General features: G+C 40.8%; 1 pseudogene across 1 annotated transcript in view; it reads right to left on the reverse strand.

The window, feature by feature from the left end:
• Window positions 1-19,555, reverse strand: part of LOC132709224 (lipase member M-like) — a 38,424-nt pseudogene extending 18,869 nt beyond the window's left edge. The window contains exons 1-4 of the transcript XR_015728544.1: window positions 19,358-19,555; window positions 8,915-9,008; window positions 8,130-8,328; window positions 1,086-1,195 (exon numbers count right to left, since the gene is read on the reverse strand). The product of XR_015728544.1 is annotated as a lipase member M-like (transcript). The remainder of the gene's footprint in view (window positions 1-1,085; window positions 1,196-8,129; window positions 8,329-8,914; window positions 9,009-19,357) is intronic.
• Window positions 19,556-23,891: the final 4,336 nt, after the last annotated feature.

Here is a 23,891-nt window from a genome sequence, read left to right on the forward strand (position 1 = left end):
AAAATCTTGAACTCTCCTCCTAAATTTCCCATTGTTTGCAGTTTTTCACCTACCTTTTTTGGGGAGGAAAAATAAAAATAAAAATAAATCTCTCTCTGCCTCATTTTGTCACGCTGCACCAAAGACCCTGGTTTCGGTTTCGTTTCTGAAGCTTAGCTAGGGGGAAAAAAAACTGCTTTACACTGATTGCCTGTAGGGCGGCCCTTTGAAGCCCCGGGCAAGAGTTTAAACAGTTTTTTTTTCTTCTAGCCATCAGCTGGGGCTCAAGAAAAATCGGGACTTTTTTGAAACGCCGCGGGACGCGGGACAAATTGCTCAAAAGCGGGACTGTCCCGCCAAAAGCGGGATGTCTGGTCACCTTAATCATGAGTTATCTGGAGAAAAAAAATCAGGAAAAAGGAAAGAAGGCAAATAGGAACTAGGGATTGGCTCTTTTCTCAGAGGAAAAATGGACTTTTAGGTTCGAGGCCCGTGATGGCGAACCTATAGCACGGGTGCCACAGGTGGCACGTGGAGCCATATCGGTGGGCACATGAGCTCAGCTCCGGCACACATGCATGCGCTGGCCAGCTGAATTTTGGGCCTTCTGGGCCCACCAGAAGTCAGGAAACATACTGTTTCCGGCCTCTGGAGGGCCTTTGAGGGGGTGGGGAAGGCCGTTTTTGCCCTCCCCAGGCTCCTAGAAAGGCCAAAAGCGGGGAGAGCACGGGGGGGCATAGAATTATGGATGTGGGCACACGTGTGTGTGACCCCACCATGCTCCCCCCGCTTTTGGCACGCGATAGCAAAAAGGTTAGCCATCAGTGTTCTAGGCTCTAGAGTGTAAAACTCTAGACAGCTCAAGATGGGGAAAATGCACATATGTGGTATTGACACTTAAACCATTTGGTCATTGCTAGGATGGCATCTCCATTCTTCAAGCAGCCAAAAGTAATTTCAGCACTGGATCAATCTCTCTGATGCCAATATGGGGGATAGTATATATCTGGCAACAAGTTTTTCTCTGCAATTGGTTAGTGATTTTACAGGTATCACCAAGATCAGGAAAACCTTCCCGTAAAAAGAATGGCAAATCATCAACTTACCTATTGTGGATCCCACAGCATGACCAGCATAAAAAATTTTCTGCTGTCCAGTTTTTTGTAAAATAAACTCTGTCATGGCAGTAAGATCATAGATGCCCATTTCATGCAAACTGCAAATGTAAAGATGCCATGTAAAATATAAATTGTGTTGTGTGCTAATCAACCCAAAGTTCTCTCCTGGGGTACAGACTCAAAGTATATTATTTTGTATACTACTTATGATTATATTAATTTGTATATTACAAAGTATATTAATTTGTATACTACTTATGAAAAGAACTGGAAAAGTCTTTAATTCTGGGAAAGGTGGAGAGAAACAAAAGAAGAGCAATTACAGCATCAATTGGGGAGTATTGGGAGACTTGAATGACCAGCCTGAACACAGATCATCTTGGGAAAAAACTATTTATCTTTTTTATTGCAAAAGTTTTACAATTACATTTTCACCCCATTTCCCCCCCAACCCACCCCAAACTCCCCAACCTAACCCTCCCTAACCCCCCCTAACCCTCCCCTCCCCCCCCGGACTTTCACAGAATATACTCCCATCAAAATCCCCTTTATATAAAACTTGAACCCCTCCATTCCCCATATAATTTTTCATCTTCACAAAATTCAAATATTTCTATCTAAATATAATACTGTCAGTGAAAAGCTATTTGATACTTCCTAGTTTGATATTTGTTCTGCACATAATCTATCCACTTTTTCCATTCCCATTCATAAGTCTCTTGTGAGCGATCTTTTAGATATGCTGAAATCTTCGTCATCTCTGCAAAGCTGGCCATCTTCAAAGTCCATTCCTCGATAGTGGGCAAAACTTCGTTTTTCCAGTATTTACCTATCAATAATCTCGCTGCTGTTATCATATACAATATCAACTTTGTTTCATCCAATGTAAAACCCTTAACTATACCCAGTAAAAACAATTGTGGAGAAAATTGAGTTTTTTTCTTCAAAACATTCTGCATGACCCACCAGATTTTTATCCAAAAAGCCTTCACTTTCTTACAAGTCCACCAAACATGATAATATGTAGCATCTAAACAATCACATCTCCAACATTTTGGCTGAACATTAGGGTACATACACGACAATTTCTTAGGATCTAAATGCCATCTATGAAACATTTTATAAAAATTTTCCCTCAAATTCTGCGACTGTGTAAATTTAACATTCTGAACCCAAATTTTTTCCCATGTTTCCAACATCACTGGTTCTGCAAAATTTTGTGCCCACTTAATCATACAATCTTTAACTAATTCAGTTTCTGAATCCCTTTCTAACAAAACATTATAAAGCCTTTTAATATGCATTAGACCTTTCTCTTTTATATGTCTAACCAATTCTTCCTCATGCAACATAATACCAATTTTTTGGTCCTCTTTCCACCTCAATTGAAGTTGATTATACTGTAGCCAAATTAAATTAATCCCTTCGTCCAACAGTGTTTCTAATGTCTTCAGTTGCCATCCGCCCGCATCTGTAAAAAGAACCTCTTTATATAAAAAACCCCCGAGTGACATTATATTTGTATTCCACATAATATGACCAAGATCCAGCCATAGCGGTATTTTGTAATCCCATTGGAATCGGCGCTTCTTCCAAACTCTCATCAAAGAGTCTCTAAGTATATGGCTTTTAAATACTTTATCCACTTTGTTTTCATAAAATAAGTAAGCATGCCATCCAAATTCAAGATCAAAACTTTCTATATTCAATATTCCAGTCTTTTTCCTTCCAAACCAATCGCTTGCTTGAGTCAAAGCTGCTGCTTCATAATATAACTGTAGGTTTGGAAGTTTAAGACCTCCCCTTTCTGGAACATCTTGCATAATTTTCAATTTCACTCTCGGTTTTTTCTCGTTCCAGACAAACTTATTCACTCCAGTTTGCCAGACTTTCAGTTGTTTATCACTTTTAAGCACCGGAATCATTTGAAACAAAAAAAGAAATCTTGGCAAAATGTTCATCTTAACTGCTGCTATTCTTCCAAGTAAAGACAGCTGCAGTTTTTTCCAAGTCTCCATATTTTTCTGTACATCTTGCCACAACACCTCATAATTATTTTGAAACAGTTTCATGTTTGATTCTGCAACCTGAACTCCTAGATATTTAACCTTTGGTACAATCTCAAAACCTGCCCTCCTTTCAAGTTTGTGTTTTCGATCTTGTGTCATATTTTTAACTATCATGTTAGTTTTTTTCTGGTTCAGTCTAAATCCTGATACCATACCATAGTCTTTTATAATATCTTTCATCTGGATTATTGATTCCATCGGCTGTGTTAGGGTAACAACCAGATCATCTGCAAATGCCCTTATTCTGTAGTCCTCTTGTCTTATTACTATACCTTTCAAGATATTTGAGTCCCGTATTGTATTCAACAAGACTTCTAGTGTTAAAATAAACAACAATGGGGATAACGGACAACCTTGTCTTGTTCCTTTTTCAATATTAAAATCTGTTGTCAAACTTCCATTAATAATAATCTGTGCCTTTTGCTCTTGGTAAATTGCTGAAACCGCCTGTATAAATTGATCCCCAAAGTCCATCTTTTTTAAAGTCTTTAATAGAAAATTCCAGTCCACTCTATCAAAGGCCTTCTCCGCATCCAAGAAAACCAGCACTGCAGAGATCTGTTTATTCTTCTCAAGATATTCCAATAAATCTATAACTTGCCTTACATTGTCCTTCATATATCTGCCCTCTATAAATCCTACTTGATGGTCATGAATCACCTCTTGAATTACTGGCATCAACCTGTTGGCTAGTACTTTTGCATAAATTTTATAATCATTATTCAAAAGAGATATTGGTCTATAGTTCTCCGGTTTTTTAGGACCCACTTGCTCTTTTGGTATCAAAGAAATGTAAGCTGTTTTCCATGATGGGGGTATTTTACCCCCTTGTTGTATATTACAAAATAAGTCTCTAAGTTGTTCCACCATTTCTGCTTGCAAAGTTTTATAATACACTGCAGTCAATCCATCGGTTCCAGGAGCTTTAGCTGTTTTCAATTGTTTAATTGCTGCCATTATCTCTTCTACTGTTATAGGATGATTCATTCTTTCCTTTTGTTGTTTAGTAATTTTTGTAACTCTTTTATTTTCTAAATACTTTTCCATAAGTCCATTCTGTATATCATCTTTAGCGTATAATTTGGTATAATAATCTACAAAGACTTCTTTAATTAATTTTTGTTGAGAAATTTCTTTCCCTCCAATATCGATACTATCAATAGTCCGCATTCTCTGCTTCTTCCTTAATGTATAAGCCAACCATCTGCCCGGTTTATTGGCATTACAAAATGTATTATGCTTTGCATATTGTAAATTTGTTGCAGCTTGTTCCGCCATAAGCATTTGGAATTGATCTTTCAAAAGTTTTATAGCACCACGTATTCTTTCATGTGTTGGATTTTTAATAAGTAACTGTTCTTTATTCTTTATTTCTACTTCCAATTCAGATCTTTTCTTTTGTCAATTCAGTTTATGTTTAGAATTCATATGAATGAGTACCCCTCTCATATACGCTTTACTCGCATCCCACACAATTTCAATTGGGGTACCCTTGTTCAAGTTTATTTCAAAAAATCCTTTCATCTGCTTTTTAAGTTCTATTATGTTTTTTTCATATCTAAACAAGTTTTCATTTAATCTCCAAGATCTTCTCTCAGTCTTTCCCATCTCAATTTCTATCCATACTGGGCTATGGTCTGTTAGAGTTCTTGGAAAAATCTTTGTTCTTTTTGTCTTAACAAGTAGATCATCTGATAACAAAATAAAGTCAATCCTAGAAAAGGATCTATGTCTATCAGAAAAAAAAGTATAGTCCAATTCTTTTGAATTATGTATTCTCCAAATATCTTTTAATTCCAAATCTTCTTTCATGTCAAAAAAAGTCTGTGGTAATCTAATCCTTGACTTCGCCAGACTCTTTTTATCTAATTTGGAATCAATTACTCCATTCCAATCTCCCATAATTAAAATAGATCTATAATCCCATTGCAATATTTTAGTATGCAAAGTTTTATAAAAATGATTCTGTTGTTGGTTAGGAGCATAAATTCCAATCAGAAGAATTTGGCCATTTACCGTATGCAATTCAATTGCTATAAACCTGCCACCTTCATCTGCTTCTATAATTTTAGCTGACAGTCTTTTATTCACATAAATGACCACACCATTCTTTTTTTCCGAAGTTGAAGCTATAAAATGTGTTCCTAATTTTGAGTTTATCAAGTATTTTTGATCTTGTGTTCTGAGATGGGTTTCTTGTAAACAAATTATATCATTATTAAATTGTCTCAAATATGTAAATAACTTCTTCCTTTTCTGTGGTGAATTCAGTCCATTCACATTCCAAGATAAAAACTTAATTGTCATCTACACCTTTTTGAAGTGACGAGCAGAATTGCCGAATATCTTCCGAAATCTTCGGTTTTGCTCCCCCCATGGCTTCACTTCCTTGTGTAGTGCTCTTAGCTCCCTTTTTGTATTGGAGCTGTTGTTGCTTTTCTTTAAGTTGCTTAGAAATTGCACGAGTTATATGCTGGTCTTTGGCTTCAGCCATCCGAGCCAGGTCCAAAGCCTCATCTCTTGTGGACAAAATTGGAGAAGATTCTAACAGGGGCTCCTCCAGAAAACCTCCTGTAGCACCCTGCATTTCCACTGGCTCCACCTGCTTAAACTGCTCTTCCATCTCTCGCTGAGGTTGCTTTTCCTTGTCACTCTCCTTTATCTCCAGCAATGTAGATGTACATGGGAATGGTGATCTCTCTTTAAAAACAGTAGAGTAGAAGTGTTCCGCCTTCTCAACAGTATTCAATCGATATCTTTCTCCATTGTACTTCAGAATTATGCCAGTTGGGGCATCCCACCGAAATGGTATTTGTTGTTTTTTCAATTCATTCACTATAAAACCAAAGTCTTTTCTATCTTTTAACATCTTAGGTGGTAGTTCTTTATAAATTCCAATTTGAGCTCCCTCCACTTGCACAGAGGAGAGAAAAGATTTTTGCAAAATATCATTTCTTATTCTTCTATCTGTAAAATATATCACCACATCTCTAGGCAATTGTCTTTGTCTGGCCACCCACGAGTTCACTCTGTAAATTTTGTCTATTTTGTAAAAAATCTCTTCAGGATTAATTTTTAACAGCACAGCCAGAGCATCAGCACAAATCTGTCTCAAATCTTGTCTATCATTCTCTTTAATACCTCTAAGCCTTATGGCGAATTCCATGGACCAGAATTGCATCATCGTAATTTCGTTTTCAACTCTCTGCATTTTATTATCAACATCAGAAATTTTATAGTCAGTATCCTTTATTTTAACATTGACTTCTGATTTAAATTCTTCCAGTTTGGAATCCACTTTAATAATAATTTCTGACAGGCCAGACACCACATTCGATATTTTATTAGTCACCTTGCCATAATTCTCTTTCACCACATTTTTAATTTCATTAATTTCCTGCTTAATTTCCTGTTGAGATTTTTGAAATTTATCATCCAGAGCCTGAGTAATAAATTCTTTTAAACTTTCAAAATCAAAATCGTTTTTCTGACTCTGCTGACCAGGAGGAAGTGGCTGTTCAGGTTTATGTGTGGGGGATCCCCACCCCTGCTGCCTTTCCTTCCTGTTTCTTAGAAGCCATTCTGCCACGTAGATTAGCTTTTCTGAAAAAGGAGATCCTTTTTCCTTTTCCACCACCACAAAGTCCTCTAAAAAAATCCCCCAGGTTTAATCAAATTGGGGGTAGAATTAGACTGAAGCAAGCTCAAGCTTATTTTAAAAAGAATTTTTCTTCTTCTCCTGTTCCTCCTTGTTACAGGCAGCGCAACTTTGTAGCTGGTTAAAGTAACTTTACAAATCCACTCTCACTCTCAGCTTGTTAACGCTGAAGCCGGGCGCCATTTTTTTTCAAGCCACTTTCACTCACTCGTACTTTTACTTAAATCAGAAAGTCACAAAAACAGTAATACTTGCAATTTCCAGATTTGAGGGTTCAAGTTGTTGTTTCCGCTAATTATTAAAGTTGATTTCATTTAGTTTGGATGGTTGCTGCAGCCGACTTGCTCTGCGGAAAGCAGAGTCGTCCCACGCCGTCCGGAGTCTCAGCAAGTTGAAAGGGAGCCGCGCCTGTTTCCTCCCCAGTAGCGATTTTCTGGGGGCTCACAGGGGCTCAACCTGCTCCTTGCTCGCTCTCCTCCTCCAATCCTTCAGATTTGGGAGTTTTCAAGCCACTTCTTGGAGTCGAAGTGGCTCTACAGGCAGCGGGGCTGGCGGTCCTAAAAAAGGGACCGTCTTTCGTCGGAGGCAGACAAACCGGAAGTTGGGAAAAAACTATTTATCAATACATCCCATCATGTGCTATGGCTTTCCCCTTTGCAAATCATTAACAAGTATATTTAACCAACAGAATATGCAAATAACAAATCGATCTGGATGAAGAGAAAATAGAAATGCTTTTTATGTCAGCTAATTGCTAACTGCAATGAAAAAAGTTTGAATAAAATTGTAAGTTAGCAATCACTATAGTATGTAATAGAATGCAAGAAAAGATACAGGCTTCCTTGACTCTTGTTCCTCCTGGCCAATTAAACCACAATTAACCCATTGTTAAGGAAAAGGATGAAGAACTTTTGGGCTGAATGGTCGTGATCTGGTTTTCTATACCACACTGTTCAGCCCAAAAGCTTGTCACTGCTTCATTGATGCCAGCCATGGAAACAAACAAGAGTATGTTGAAGATTACAAATATTTGTTTCTTGATGACTAAAGGAACAGTTAAGGTCTCTACATAAAATTTTATTTATTTTATTTACATCGATTCTTATCTACCACCTATTTGCTTTGACTGTCAGAGTAATTCAGATTCTCTTAGAGAGCTTTAGCATGCAATAAACCTATAATCACCTGAACTGCCTGAATTTCTGATTATTTGCACAGGGCATTCTTTAATTGACCTTCGAATTGATTAATTGGTTGAGTAATAAATTGACTGATAACCAACTTCAGTACATTTTAAATACTAACCTGAAATTCCAAAATTCTGTTTCGTTAACTGAAAGGTGTTTGTGTCTTCTAGACCAGAAGTTTCCTCTGCTATTTCCAATCCACACATCATATCCAGCATCTGCTAGTATGAAGCCCAGGCTCTGGTGGGGTAAATTTGATATCCACACACTACCCTCCATAGTTAGTGCATGCATTAATAATATAGCAGACTTATTGCCTGAAAAAAAAAGAATTTCTTATGTCAGATTTTTAATAATAAGGTTCATAGAATCAGAATAGGGACACAGTGGCTCAGTGGGTAAGATGCTGAGCTTGTAGATTGAAAGGTCGGCAGTTCAGCGGTTCAAATCCCTAGTGCCACGTAACGAGGTGAGCTCCCATTACTTGTCCCAGCTTCTGCCAACCTAGCAGTTTGAAAGCACGTAAAAAATGCAAGTAGAAAAATAGGGACCTCCTTTGGTGGGAAGTTAACAGTGTTTCATGCACCTTTGGTGTTTAGTCATCCGGCCACATGACCACAGAGATGTCTTCGGACAGTGCTGGCTCTTCGGCTTTGAAACGGACATGAGCACCGCCCCCTAGAGTTGGGAACGACTAGCACATATGTGTGAGGGGAACCTTTACCTTTACCTTTAGAATCAGAATTGTATAAAACTGTGTTGGATGGGAAGTGACATTTCGATACTGTTTTTCTTCAAGGAATACATGAAGAGAGGTTGATGTAAATAAACACCCCTGCTCTGTTTCCCAAGAAGTACCCAGACCCTAAATTTTTGTTTCTGCTTTTTTTTTTTTTTTTTTACCTCCCGGAATTCTGTTCACATTTAGGTAATAGCCATCTTCTGTAAGGATATCGTATTCTTCACAACAATATCCCCAATATCTGATTCTTTCACTCTGTAAAGATTGAAAGACAAATCTATAATGTAGAATGGATTGTGGTACAATGAACATACAATACATGGGACAAGCCAGAAATTATCTAGGAAATTATTACATCAGAAAAATACTTAAATCATGGCTGAATTGATGAGGAAAATAATTTAATTTAAAAACACTTGGGATGTCCATAGTCAGGGGAAAAAATCAAGATGATGGCCTGTAATCAAACTATTTTTTTATGTATCTTGCATAGCAGAGCTTTGAACCACTGTTGTGACTGCCATCTTGACTTTTTTTGACCATACCCTATATATAATCCTGGCAGCAATTAAGAAGAAATTTGGCATTGCCTCCTTTTGAGACGCTTTATGACTTCTTAGTCTGCCTAGTAATCTGCCCTCCAAACCTGAATTAACTTCAAGGCTCAGAAGCACTCAAGTGTTGCTAACTCCTCAGACAACAAGACTGCTTAACCAAGAATATTTAACATGAGGCAGAATATTTAAGATGGTCTGGAATGCAAGCTTCATGTCATCTTACTTATGGGTGGAACTGAACCTGAAAATTTCAACCTTTAAACTGCATCGAATAGGTTAAAAAAGTATTGTCACACCTCCTTGTTTCTTTGATAAAATATTTATTTGGCTTGCTAATATGTTGTGAGAAGAACATCTTCAGTTCCCTAAAGCCAGGACAATATGAGAACGGAATGAGTGACTTGGAAACTAGCTACAGAAAAGCCAGAGGACTGCAGTGACAACAAAATTGGGTCCCGGGCCAGATGGCTGACCAGGAGGTGAGTATGCTGATTTGTATACCCTTCTGAGCTTCCGTGATTGAGATGCCTGTTGGGGTATTTGATTAATTTAACAGTGTGTCTTTTGGTATGTCAATTTCCCCTGGGGAAGGAAGTGGTCAAGCTCGACCTCGGGGAAGGGAGTGTGATGCAACTTTAGTGGGCTTTTGTGTTCTGCTAACTTAATCCTATCAGTTCTGATTGCCTCAGTTTAAAGCAGGGAAGCCGCTCCTTGCTGCATTCCTGCAGTTTCACAGTTTCCCTTTTTAACAGCTACAATGTATCAACTTGCAGAAGGCTCTTATCAGCTCACCTGAGGCTATTTCACTTAGCTGAGCAATAGAGTTTTTTATTTATTTATTTATTTTATTTGTTCTTATTTCTATACCACCCTTCTCCAAATAGGACTCAGGGCGGTGAACAGCCAAAGTAAAAGACAATACATACAAAATTTAAAAGCAGTTTAAAATAATTAAATATTTTGGCCGTAAATTAAAATAACCCAATTTAAAATCAATTTAAAATTTAACTCAAGCCAGCCCAGCTAGTTGAAATAAATGGGTTTTCAGGGCCCGACGAAAAATCCGGAGGTCTGTTATTGTACGTATCTCTGGGGGGAGGTTGTTCCAGAGGGTGGGCACCACCACAGAGAAGGCTCTCCCCCGGGAGTCGTCAGCCGACATTGTCTGGCGGACGGCACCCTGAGGAGGCCCACTCTGTGCGAGCGTACTGGCCGGTGGGAGGCTATTGGTGGCAGAAGGCGGTCTCGTAAGTACCCCGGCCCTAAGCCATGGAGCGCTTTAAAGGTGGTCACCAACACCTTGAAGCGCACCCGGAAGACCACCGGGAGCCAGTGCAGCTCGCGCAGGAGAGGTGTTACATGGGAGCACCTCGTCGCCCCATAATCTCCCGCGCGGCCGCGTTCTGGACCAGCTGGAGCCTCCGAGTGCACCCCAGGGGGAGCCCCATGTAGAGAGCGTTGCAGTAGTCCAGGCGGGAAGTGATGAGTGCCTGAGTGACTGTGCGTAGGGAGTCCCGATCTAGAAACGGGTGTAGCTGGCGTATCAGGCGGACCTGATAAAAAGCCCCCCTGGCCATGGCCATCAAATGATCTTCTAAAGACAGCCGTGTGTCCAGGAGGACGCCCAAGTTACGAGCCCTCTCTGTGGGGGTGAGTGATTCGCCCCCAATAGCCAGCGATGGCGTCAACTGGCTATATTGGGACGCCGGAAGCCACAGCCACTCGGTCTTGGAGGGGTTGAGTCGGAGCCTGTTTCTCCCCATCCAGGCCCACATGGCCTCCAGGCACTGGGACATCACTTCAAGGGCATCATTGGGGTGGCCTGGGGTGGAGATGTACAGCTGGGTGTCATCAGCGTACTGATGGAACTGCACCCCGAAGCCACGGATGATCTCACCCAGAGGCTTTACATAAATGTTGAACAGAAGGGGCGAGAGGACCGACCCTTGTGGCACCCCACAAGCAAGGTGCCTCGGAGTCGACCGCTGCCCCCCTGTCAAGACAGATTGCGACCGGTCAGAGAGGTAGGAGGAGAACCACCGCAAAACGGTGCCCCCCAACCCCAACCCCGCCAACCGGTGCAACATGATACCATGGTCGATGGTATCAAAAGCCGCTGAGAGATCTAACAGGACCAGGATAGAGGAGCAACCCCTATCCCGAGCCCTCCAGAGATCATTCACCAACGCGATGAATGCCGTTTCCGTGCTGTGCCCAGGCCGGAAGCCGGACTGGAGCGGGTCTAGATAGACAGCTTCATCCAGGTACCGGGGAAGCTGTTGCGCCACCACACTCTCAACAACCTTCGCAACAAAGCGAAGGTTGGAGACTGGACAATAGTTAGCCAAAACAGCCGGATCCAGAGAGGGCTTCTTGAGGAGGGGCCTCACAACCGCTTCTTTCAAAGCGGCCGGCAGGACCCCCTCACTCAAAGAAGCGTTAACAATCTTCTGGAGCCAGCCTCGTGTCACCTCCCGGGAAGCCAGTACCAACCAGGAGGGGCACGGGTCCAATAAACATGTGGTTGCGTTCAGCCATCCCAGGACCCTGTCCATGTCCTCGGGAGCTACAGGATCGAACTCCCCCCAGACAACACTCTCAAGACCTGCCTCAGTCATCCCGTCCGGACATACCCAGTCAGAGGCCAGCCCTTCCCGAATCTGAGCGATTTTGTCATACAGATACTGCACAAAGTCCTCAGCTCGGCCCTGCAATGGGTCATGCTGCACTTCCAGATGGAGGAGGGAGCCAGTCACCCTAAACAGGGCGGCCGGGCGATTATCTGATGACGCGATAAGAGCGGCAAAATAGCTAGATTTCGCCGCTTTTATCGCCACTAGGTAGGTCTTAATATGAGACCTCACCAGTGTTCGGTCGGATTCGGAGCGGCTGGTCCTCCAACTACTCTCCAGGCGTCTTTTCTTTGCAAGAGGCTTTTTATATTGAGGCTTCTGTGCTAATTGCTTGATTTCTGCGGGACGGTTGTAACTTTTCGGAGCATATGTATGTGTGATTCTCTCTACAATGTGAATCCTTTAAAGCACGGGTCTCCAACTTGGCAACTTTTGTGGGACCAGTTGTTTCTTTTCTTGGGGAGGCAGACGGTGATTCTCTCTATAATTCCCCCATTTTGTGCTAATGTTTGTATTTTCCAAATGCAAGTATTTTGCACAACTCAGGTCCTGTCTGCATAAATACCTGCTGTCTGTCTGGCTCATCATTAAAGAAACCTGGATTGCCTTCTCGTTGGTTTTTGGGACGGTTGAAAGGCAGGTTCTGTGACACTTGTGGCATGGAGAAATACACTGGCAGAGGCAGCAGAGGAAAAATACCACAACAGTTGTTGTAACAGTCCCCAGGATAAGAACTATAAGCCCATTGAGGTTTGGCAACCCTGAGAAGAGTCCAGATAATTCAAAGGGGAAAATACCATACCTGATATTTTGCGCTAATTCCTTTCGGTGCCTAATATCATTTTCTATGCGTTCTGTGTTTCACATACTGTGAAACTCTTTGCAGCCATGATTGGGTCTTAATAGCAGATAATCAATGGCTGCTTGATTTTCAAGTGTTGCATCTTTGACCTGTCTCAGTTCTTGGTTTAAGGCATCCAATGCTTGGGAGGTAGAATTTAGACTCTTGGCTAGGGCACATGCCAGATTGTTTAAGTTCCTGGAATTGTGAACTGCAAGTGCTGGCACCTCTGCCAGTGAGGCCGCTAGTGCCATATATTCAGTTTTGGATAATAGTAAAGATTTTGAATCGCAGTCTGGAGTTAGAGACTGAAGGTCTTTCCTCTGCCATCTCTGCAGTGAAGGCATTAACATGGTCAACCGTCCAGGTGGCTGTATGAAAAAGGAATCATTTCAATGTGGTTATATTGCTGAGATTTTGACAAGTGGGGACCCTGGGAGCTCGGCAGCCTGCTAATTTAAAGCATGTGACTGAATTAGTGACTGTGGCAATTTCTGAGTCACAGGGGTGACACCTTCGGTGTTGCTGTTGGTTCTGAGCTGTGGTTGAGGACGGCTGGCTTTACATGAGTCCAAAGTATCCAAGAGGCTTCCGGTTGACTTTGCTGCGAGAACGGCTGGAAAATACTGGGCTCCACCGAGTTTTGCAAAACCCAACCGGTAACCACTGTCGGGAGACCCTATGGGGTCATAGCCGCCTTGTAGGGGCTGTGAAGGAAGGAGAGGCACTTCGCTGACCACGAGGAACTTGCAATTTCCTCATTAGGTCCAAAGCAAGCTCTCCCAAACGGCAGCAGGGAGGATGGCCATTTTTGGCAGTCACAAAGCTGGGACAACTGGGACTGTAAGATTTGTGCTGGAGCAGATTGTGGACAGAGCATTGAAACTGGGTGAGATAATTACCAACTTTTACTCTAAAGACCTGATTTAAGTACAAGGATTTTAAAGGAGAACTTCCAAGCCTAAGAGGGCGGCGATTAAATACACAGAGGAAAAAAATAAAAAAGACTGAAAATCAAGAAGCAAAAGAAGCCCAAGGGAAGCTTTAAATCACAGAAAGCCTGAAAAAAGCTTAAATAATTTGAAAGGTGATTTTCAGGAGAAACTGTCTTGCTTATTTGTATTTTTAACCTCCCCCCCTGATTTATCATATAATCAGCTGTTTTTGACAGATTGTTTAATGTTGGATTTGGGAACAAGAGAGCCATCTACTGGAAGAAGAGAAGTACTACAGCACCATAGCCGCAGTATACTTAGTGAAAGTAAACTCAATATACAAAGTCTAATAAACAGAATAGAAGTAACTTCTGGAAGACAGTCTGACCTTGACTTTATTTAGAAGGCGACTTGGATAATCTGAGAATACTTAATGAGGTTTTTTTCCCCTTCTGAAGATTTCTAAAAGGAACTAACCTGCAAATAACTAAGTTTCATTAAAATTAGCTATTGGATTATGGCTCTAAGAGATTGGAGGAATCTAGTGGATTAATTTGGATTTGGACTATTAATGTTATTTAACAGAACATTCTACGAGACAAAAGAAGAAGGGTGATAGAAGAAAAGAGAAAAGAAGGAAAGTTAAATAAGACTTTAACATTTGGACAATTAGGAAGATATATAATTGGAAAACTATAGGGCTGTAAATCGCTAAAGAATTTTAAAGACTGGGTTTTGGAGGTATAATTATGGGATTGATGAAATTATATTAAGCAGGAGTTTTTAAATATTGAGACGTTGGAACTATAGAAACATACTGAGTAATTTTTATTAAATTGTTATAAAATGGATTTACAGGGGATGATAGAGGCATACGAAGAAATATTCTTTATATGCCACTCAGGTGTATCCTTGATATGCCTGAGTGGCGTAGGAGGCTAATGCCTCCTACTAAGGCAGCATTTAACATCCAGCTGCCTGCAATTACTGCGAGTTCAATTCTCACCAGGCTCAAGGTCGACTCAGCCTTCCATCCTTTCTAAGGTGGGTTAAATGAGGACCCGGTTTATGGGGGCAATAAGATGACTTTGTATAAAATATACAAAAGTATGAAGGCTATTGCTTAACGCATTGTAAGCTGCCCTGAGTCTCCGGAGAAGGGCAGCATATAAAAATAAATAAAAATAAAAAAATAAAAAATAAATGTTAAAAAGTGTGTGTGAATCTTTAAAGAACAATAAGGAGACAAGGGGATTGTCTAAAGACATAGAAATGAATGTAGAAGTCACTCAACGATGGGAGGGAAAGAGCAAGTCGATATTCAGGAAACAGATGAGAAATAAGAAGCAGTGGAAGGGAAAAATCAAAATAAGATGCAAGAAACTAAAATTAAAGAAGAGAAAGGATTAATAAGTAGGAGTCAATTAAATAACTCCTTAAAAGTTTACAATAGAACAGACAGGAAAAAGAAAAATCTCTTTTAAAAAAAGGAAAGGTTTAGAGGAAAAAAAGAAAAGTCTCTTTTCGTAAAAAAAGAGGAAGTCTTGTGGATGGGTGTTCAAATAATACAGGAGAAAGAAACAAAGGGCACCCAAAGGGAATGTTCAGTAGGCGCAAATCTATCAAAAAGAGCTACAAGATTCCAAGAGAGAGAGAGAGATAAAAGGCTGACTAAAAAGTCAATAAATGATGGAATTTCAAAAAGGTTAAGAGATGATGGATAATGAGAAAATATATTAATAAAATGGAAAAATTCAAATAGGGAAAATAGTAGTATATATATTAACAGATAATACAACTTACTATAACTAAAAATAACTTAAGTTTAGTAGATGGAAATTTAGGATTAGGTAATCTAATTGTATTATCAACATCAACAGTGTATTGATTCAGTAATAGTAATATTCTGAATTTAAAATATTAAGGATTAGAAATTGTGAGGATTTTGAGATACATTCCCAGGATTGATTAAATATTGTTAATATTTGCTTATTTCTCTGTCCTGGTCCTATTAGATCTCTCAGCGGCTTTTGATACCATCGACCATGGTATCATGCTGCGTCAGTTGGAGGGGTTAGGGGTGGGGGGCACCGTGTTATGGTGGTTCTCCTCCTTCCTTTCTGACAGTACGCAGTCTGTGTTGACAGGGGGGCAGAGGTCGACCCCGAGGCGCCTAGTTTGTGGGTTGCCGCAGGGGTCGGTCCTCTCGCCTCTCCTGTTCAACATTTATGTGAAGCCGCTGGGTGGGATCATCCGTGGCTTCAGGGTGGATTTCCATCAGTACGCTGATGACACTCAGCTGTACATTTCCACCCCGGGCCACCCCAATGATGCCCTTGAAGTGATGACCCGGTGCCTGGAGGCCATCCGGATCTGGATGGGGAGAAACAAGCTCAGGCTCAACCCCTCCAAGACCGAGTGGCTGTGGTTTCCGGCGTCCCGTCATAGTCAGTTGGTTCCATCACTGACTATAGGGGTGAGACCTTGGCCCCCTCAGAAAGGGTTCGCAACTTGGGTGTCCTCCTGGATTCTCAGCTGTATTTAGAAGAACATCTGACGGCTGTGGCCAGGGGGGCTTTTTATCAGGTTCACCTGATCCACCAGTTGCTCCCCTTTCTGGACCGGGATGCCTTGCACACGGTCACTCACGCCCTCATCACTTTCCGTCTGGACTACTGTAATGCTCTCTACATGGGGCTCCCCTTGAAGAGCACCCGGAGGCTCCAGCTGGTCCAGAATGCAGCCGCACGGGTGATTATTGGGGCGACTCGGTGCTCCCATGTAACACGTTCCTGCGTGAGCTGCACTGGCTCCCAGTGGTCTTCCGGGTGCGATTCAAGGTGTTGGTTGCCACCTTTAAAGCGCTCCATGGCATAGACCTGGATATTTACGAGACCGCCTTCTGCTTCCGATAGCCTCCCACCGACCAGTATGCTCCCACAGAGAGGGGCTCCTCAGGGTGCTATCGGTTAGACAGTGTCGACTGGCGACCCCCAGGGGGAGAGCCTTCTCTGTGGGAGCACCTGCCCTCTGGAATGAGCTGCCCCCGGAGATTCGTCGGATTTCCGATCTTCGTACCTTCCGCCGCACCCTTAAAATGCTATTATTCCATCAAGCAGGGCTGGCCTAAAATATTATTTTAATGGATTATTATGTTTTAGATGATTGGCCAAACTATCTAATAATTTTAAATTGTTTTTAACTTTTATATTACGGGTTTTTATCTTGGCTATACACCGCCCTGAGTCCCTTTGGGAGAAGAACAGTATAAAAATTTGATAAATAAATAAGTTAGTAATCTTACACATTTGGAATATTGAAGTTATGGTGGAATAATGTGTAATTCTTAAAATATTAAATATTAGTAATTTAGTAGGGGATTACAAATACATGGTGCAAAGAAATGTTATGTTTAAATGAATTAATGGGGAAAATGATAAAGAATTATAAAAAGAGAATATTATTGTTGAAGTTGGAAGATTAGGATTACACATACTTATTTGTATTATTATTGTTAGCGTTGTTAAAAAAAGATTTGATCCAGTCAATGCACTGTCCACAAAATATGTATGGTGTGAAAAGAAAATTGGAAATAAAACATGTTTTTTTTAAAAAAAGGAAGATAGAACCACATTCCCTCTTTCTAAACCCAAGGAGTGTGGAGGTCAGCCAAACAGAAGCTCGAATGCCTAGGTCTTGGTGTGGTCTTGTTCTTAGATGAAACAATGCTATGGGGAGAGGTTGGGACCATGGGAGGTGGGTCTCCTGACAGAGTTTGCATGATAGGGTCTTCAGTCCTCTACTCTGCTGTTACACACACACACACACACACACACACACACACACACACACACACAGACACCAATGAGCAAGAGTGCCAGGGTGAATAAAGGTTTTGGGTGATTCCTAGGGCCTGGAGGACGTGAGTAAAGACTTGCAACACAAAGTGTGTCCGTTGATCCATGTCCCAAATACTTGGTACCCTGAATCTGGGCACTATATCCTTTACAGGTATCGTGCTCAAGGGCAGTGGCATGGCGGCATGAAAAAGCAGGATTATGATTTTTATACCCTTTTGAGATTTCCTGATTGAGATGCCTGATGGGGTATTTAATTAGTTTAACGGTATGTCTTTTGGTATGTCAATCAATTTTCCCTGTCCAGTCTCCTTGGGGAATGAAGGGATCAAGCTCAGTTTTGGGGAAGGGAAGGGGATGCAACCTTAGTGGGCTTTTGTGTTATGCTAGCTCAGTGGTCGGCAAACCATGGCTCGTGAGCCACATGCGGCTCTTTGGCCCCTTGAGTGTGGCTCTTCCACATTCGTGATGCCCTGGCCGGCTGCAGCTGAGCCGAGAGCGGGCACACGCGCAGGGAGGCCCTCCTCAAGCGAGCGCCGAAGCTCAGGAAAGGTGCGTGCAGGGTGGGCAGCAGCTTGCTTAAGGAGGGTCTCTCCACGTGTGCGCATGCTCCCGGCTCAGCCACAGCTGAGAGCATGCACTCTGAAGAGCTCCTGTGAGAAGCGGCACGGTGAGGTAACGAGACCCCTCCCGCTCAGCCAAACACTGGGCTCTTGCCCAGGTACGGAGGTGGAGAAAGAAGAGACAGAAATTTAGCGAAGTGGATTAGAACAACGCCACAGGAGGAACTCCTAATCAAGCAGCTGCTCACCTCCTGACCAAGGAGGACGGTCACCCGAAGGGAGGGGGAAAGACACAGAGAGAGAGAGATGGGGGGAGAGAGAGAGACATAGAGACACATACAGAGTGATACATAGAGAGGGGTGAGAAAGGGAAAGAGCGGGAGAGAGACAGAGGGAGAGAGACATGGGGGGAGAGAGTGGGAGATAGGAAGAGGGGGAGAAAGACAGAATGGTTTTGTGGCTGGGTAGGCATGGCTAGGGGGGTCATGTGACTGGGTGAGTGAGTGACATCGAGTTGGCCATGCCCACACAGGTTTTGTGGCTCTGGTGTGTTTTTTGTTTTTTTTTTATGGGAAACAGGTCCAAGTGGCCCTTTGAGTGTTTAAGTTTGCCTACCCATGTGCTAGCTTAATCCTATCAGTTCTGATTGCCTCAGCCTAAAGCATGGAAGATGCTCCTTGCTGCATTCTTGCGGTTTCACAGTTTAATGTATCAAGTTGTGGAAGGCTCTTATCGGCTCGCCTGAGGCTATTTCGCTTAGCTGGGTGATGGAGTTGTTTTGCTTTGTTTTCTTTGCGAGAGGCTTTTTATTTTAAGGCTTCTGCGCTAATTGCTTGGTTTCTGTAGGACCGGTTGTTCTTTTTGTGGGGGATGATTCTCTCTACAATGTGAATCCTTTAAAGCAGGGGTCTCCAACCTTGGCAACTTTAAACCTGATGGACTTCAACTCTCAGAATTTCCCAGCCAGCTTTGCTATGTTCTGGACTTGCAGTCTCCTCACTAGAAGAAAACACCAAGTTTTCAGAAAGTTAGGAGGGTAGAAGGCTGCCAAATTTCAGGGAGAAGAGCATTGCATAGGGCAGAGGCTGCCTGCCATAGAAAGGACATACTTCTTAGATCCTATAAGGTGATAGTGTTTAAAAGAAAGGAGTAGAAGCGGCCCATCCTGTCTAACATGCTTGGATGAGTACTGATTACGATTCTAAGAGTTCAACTTACTATGTTCATAAATGATTCAGAATTCATCAACGTTTTGCCATTCACTTCTTCTGAACTCAAATTTCCTTGTATAGCTGTCATAGCAATCAGCATCCACAGGGTGAAACATCTATAAAACAATGGAGTAATTACCAATGGAAAAAGACACATGTTTTTCTGAAATATGTATTCATACTAGATATACCTAATAAAAAGCATTATGTAAAAATGCTAAATGAGAAATTTGGTTAACTGCAGATATTTCTGCTGGGGCAATAAATGGAGTGAGGTTGTACTTTCAAACATAGGACAGTCTTTGAAGCAGCCATATAGGAATTCCAAAGGACAATCGCTACTATAATATTTTGAGACCAGTACTTCACAGCTGCAAAACTCTGAAAAGTGCTCCTTTTAAATTCTTTAAGTCCTGTAATCTTTACAGCCCTGTAAATATATCTATTAAGTAAATTTATGGAAGGTCACACAATTGCAAAATATAACGAGAGCCAGTTTGCTCTAGCGCAGAGGTATCAAACTCAAGACCCACAGGCCGGATCCAGCCCACGGGGTGCTTAGATCCGGCCCGTGGGGCCGGCCTGGAAACAGTAAAGGACCGGCCCTCTGCCAGCGAAAATGGAGCCCCTGACCCGAGTGATGTCGAGCTGGCCACACATCCTGACCACACACACTCTTAAATGGTATTATGATTTTAGTTTTTCAAAATAGCTCTAAAACTTAAATATGTAGACTAGAGATTGCCAGAGGAAGGAAGGAAGGAAGGAAGGAAGGAAGGAAGGAAGGAAGGAAGGAAGGAAGGAAGGAAGGAAGGAAGGAAGGAGTAGTTCTAGTTTTCCCTCAGCATCAGTCAAATATATATGGTCAAAAATGTAGCAATTATTTAAACATTACAGTATCCACAAAAGTGATCACAGATATTTTATCCTATCTGCCTTTTGCCTAAAGAGCACAATCCTACACTATTAAAGTGTATTTTTATATTTTCAAAAGAGAATAATTTTCTTGAACAAAAAATGCTGGACATAATTATATATTGTGTTCCATTGAAATATCTGTTTCTTTATACATTATTTCTTCAAATGTGAAATAAAACAGAGCAAAATTACCCAAGTGAGATTTAAAATAACATTTTTTTCTTAGAAATTCGTGGCAAACCTACCACATTTCTGTGTCTCATTTAATTTTTAAATTCATATTTAATGTTACTAAATTCAAAAGATTTTGATCCAGAGATAATTCTTTTTTATGAATGTGGATTAAAGTTAAACTAAGAAAGATTGGGAGGGGAAGGGAAGAGGAGGAATTCCATGAGATAAATATCAGTAATTAAATAAAATCCCGCCCAAAAAACATTAATCCAGGAGCCATAGATTCAAACTTAAATCCATTAGACATGGAATATGTGTGGGAAGCCCCCCCCCCTCCCGAAGAATGAAATATTTTGGGGGATATTAAAAGGCAGAATATTATATTTCCCCAAAGGAAAAATGGAAAAACATGTTCTTAAAAACAAAAGGCAGACTCAGTCTTTCTTAATAGCTCCCAGCAGATATTTTGTGCTCATTAAAAAAGATTGAATAAAATAGAATAGAATGCTTTATTAGCCAAGTGTGATTAGGCACACAAGGTATTTGTCTTGGTGCATACGTTCTCAGTGTACATAAAAGAAAAGATACATTTGTCAAGAATCATAAGGTACAACACTTAATGATAGTCATAGGGAACAGTCAATATAAATCTTAAGGATACCAGCGACAAGGTTACAGTCATACAGTCATACAGTCATAAGTGGGAGGAGATGGGTGATAGGAACAATGGGAAGATTAATAGTAATGCAGACTTAATAACTAGTTTGACAGTGGTGAGGGAATTATTTGTTTAGCAGAGTGATGGCATTGGGGGAAAAAGCTATTCTTGCGTCTAGTTGTTCTGGTGTGCAGTGCTCTATAGCGTTGTTTTGAGGGTAGGAGTTGAAACAGTTTATGTCCAGGATGTGAGGGGTCTGTAAATATTTTCACAGCCCTCTTTTTGACTCGTGCAGTATACAGGTCCTCAATGGAAGGGAGGTTGGTAGTAATTGTTTTTTCTGCAGTTCTAATTATCCTCTGAAGTCTGTGTCTGTCTTGTTGGGTTGCAGAACCAAACCAGATAGTTATAGAAGTGCAGATGACAGACTCATGTGCACCTCTTAAGAAAGATTGGGCCAGCCTATTCACAAAACAAAAGAACTTCACCTCCAGGAATGGGATTAAAATTTACATTCTGCTCCAGCCAACTTCTAAGAACAGGACATGACTCTTTAGGAAATAATAGGATTAACCTATTTAGCAAAAGACACAAGCCCCTTCATTGCACAACCCCCCAGAACAGTTCAAACTTCAAAGTCACAGAAACCTCTAAAGATCCATCCACCTATTCAGCCATTTGGTCAGCTGTCCCAGAACCACATGCTGTTGGTGATTCTGCTTCATCAATGAGTGGACCCTCTTTCCAATCAGCCTTCATGTTATTTACACCGTCTTTCTCCCAGCCTGGAACTGAACCAGGTGGATTTTCCTTCCAACATATGAAAATTTCACTTCATCAATAAGCTTTTTGAAAAACATGTTTTGATTGAAGCAATGACAGAACTTACATTAATGTTGCTTTCTTTTCTTTCCTTCTTCTCATTTCAAACCCAGCACACAATAATATTCCTGATGAGATACAGACCAGTTACCAATGTCCTTTCCTTAATGGTATGTCTTCTTCCCACAAGCAAGTCTGGAAACCTCCTTTTATAAACTGTACACACCTTCCAGCTGTAGCAACCTGCTGAGTGCTCATATTTACACCTTATTGGCTGATGTCTTCTGACTCAACCTAATAGGAGGACTTCCCTATCAAATGGATTCTTTTTATTACAGTAGCATAGGGTGGGCAGATCTGCACTTTCTGCTTTGCCCCCTTACCAGTATAAACCCACTCCATATTTACTGAGAACAACAATCAATAATGTCTCCTTCTTATTCAATACAATTCAATTCAGATACAGTCTTTTGGATTCTTCTAATAATGCTTTAATTGTATTGTGGTTAATGTAATAGGTGAATTTGTAATGATTGAATTAACTTTCTTTCTTTTTCTTTCCTTTTCTTTTTTTAGGTGATTTGCTTTGAAAGTTTCTTGGAGCACTCTTTGATTTGATTTTATCCAAGGATCAAAGGAATACATTTGGACACATAGGGAAAATGGTTTATTTTGGTGTTAACACCAGTTGAGCAATTAAAACAAGATCATTTGTGGTTGATCATGTGAATCCTCATTCGATGGAATGATTTTAAATGGTGTCTTCTACAGTTTTACAACGGAGGAAAAATCAGAATATTTGCTTTGGGAGGGAAATGTGTATCCAAATTGTTAGTACTTTCTGGCTGTTAAATTAACAAGAATCTTTCAATATAAATTTGGAGACTTATTTTCAAGCTTGGTATTCTAATTCATACTTCTTCTGATAGAGTTTTTTTTCACATGCATTGTACTACACATCTATTTTACTATACAACCCATGACCTGTTGGGTCATTGTTTCAAAGAAATTTACTTAGCTGCCTCTTGCAAACATCCATATAACCTCCCTTCCCAATACTTATTCCATTTCCTTTGCATCCTTTACATACAATAAAATATATTGCAGAGCATATGCAAATAATTTGCTTGGAAATGCTGATATAGGACAGCTGTACATAAATTACAATTCTTTAACTTCTATAATTAACTGTTATCCGAATAAATACTGCAATATAGTAAAAATGGGACTTCTCTGTTAATCATCAGAAAATATGCTATGATTTAGGCTATAATTTGTGTCAAGTAATGATAAACAGGAAGCCATATATAACTCTTGTCCCAAAGATGCTTTTTCAAGAGGCAACTGGACTTTCTTGTTTTTCTTTGAAGGCATTGTGCTTCTGATCCAAGAAGTTTCTTCAGTTTTAAGTGAAATGTCTTCAAAGAATAACAAGAAAATCCAGTTGCCTCTTGAAAAAACACCTTTGGGACAACCATGACCTGGATTAATCTCCGTAGACATATAGTATAACTCTTATTCTCTGTTCACTACTGCATTAAAATATTGCCATTTATATACTGCTTCCCAGTATTTTAGAGCCCTCTCTAAGCAGTTTACGGAGTCAGCATATTGCCCTCAACAATCTGGGTCCTCATTTTACTGACCTCAGAAGAATGGAAGGCTGACTTAGCCTTGAGCCGGTGAGGATCGAACTGCTGGCAGTCGGCAGAATTAGCCTGCAATACAGTATTCTAACCACTATGTCACCACAGCTATAAATTTAGCTATACTGCATGTTCTCCATTAGAGATATGGTTTCCATGTGTTCATCCACTCAGTTTGAAAGAAAAGTAGTTTAAGAAAAATTGTAAAGATGAAATAAACTGAGTAATGCGTAAATATAATAATCTATGCATCCAAGTTAAATGACTTGTCGTGTATGGAAAACAAGTTAACAGAGATAAGAGTATGAATTCACTGGATGGTC

The sequence above is a fragment of the Pantherophis guttatus genome, chromosome 6 (assembly GCF_059756535.1).
Source record: "Pantherophis guttatus breed Tessera chromosome 6, ASM5975653v1, whole genome shotgun sequence".
Lineage (NCBI taxonomy): Eukaryota > Metazoa > Chordata > Lepidosauria > Squamata > Colubridae > Pantherophis > Pantherophis guttatus.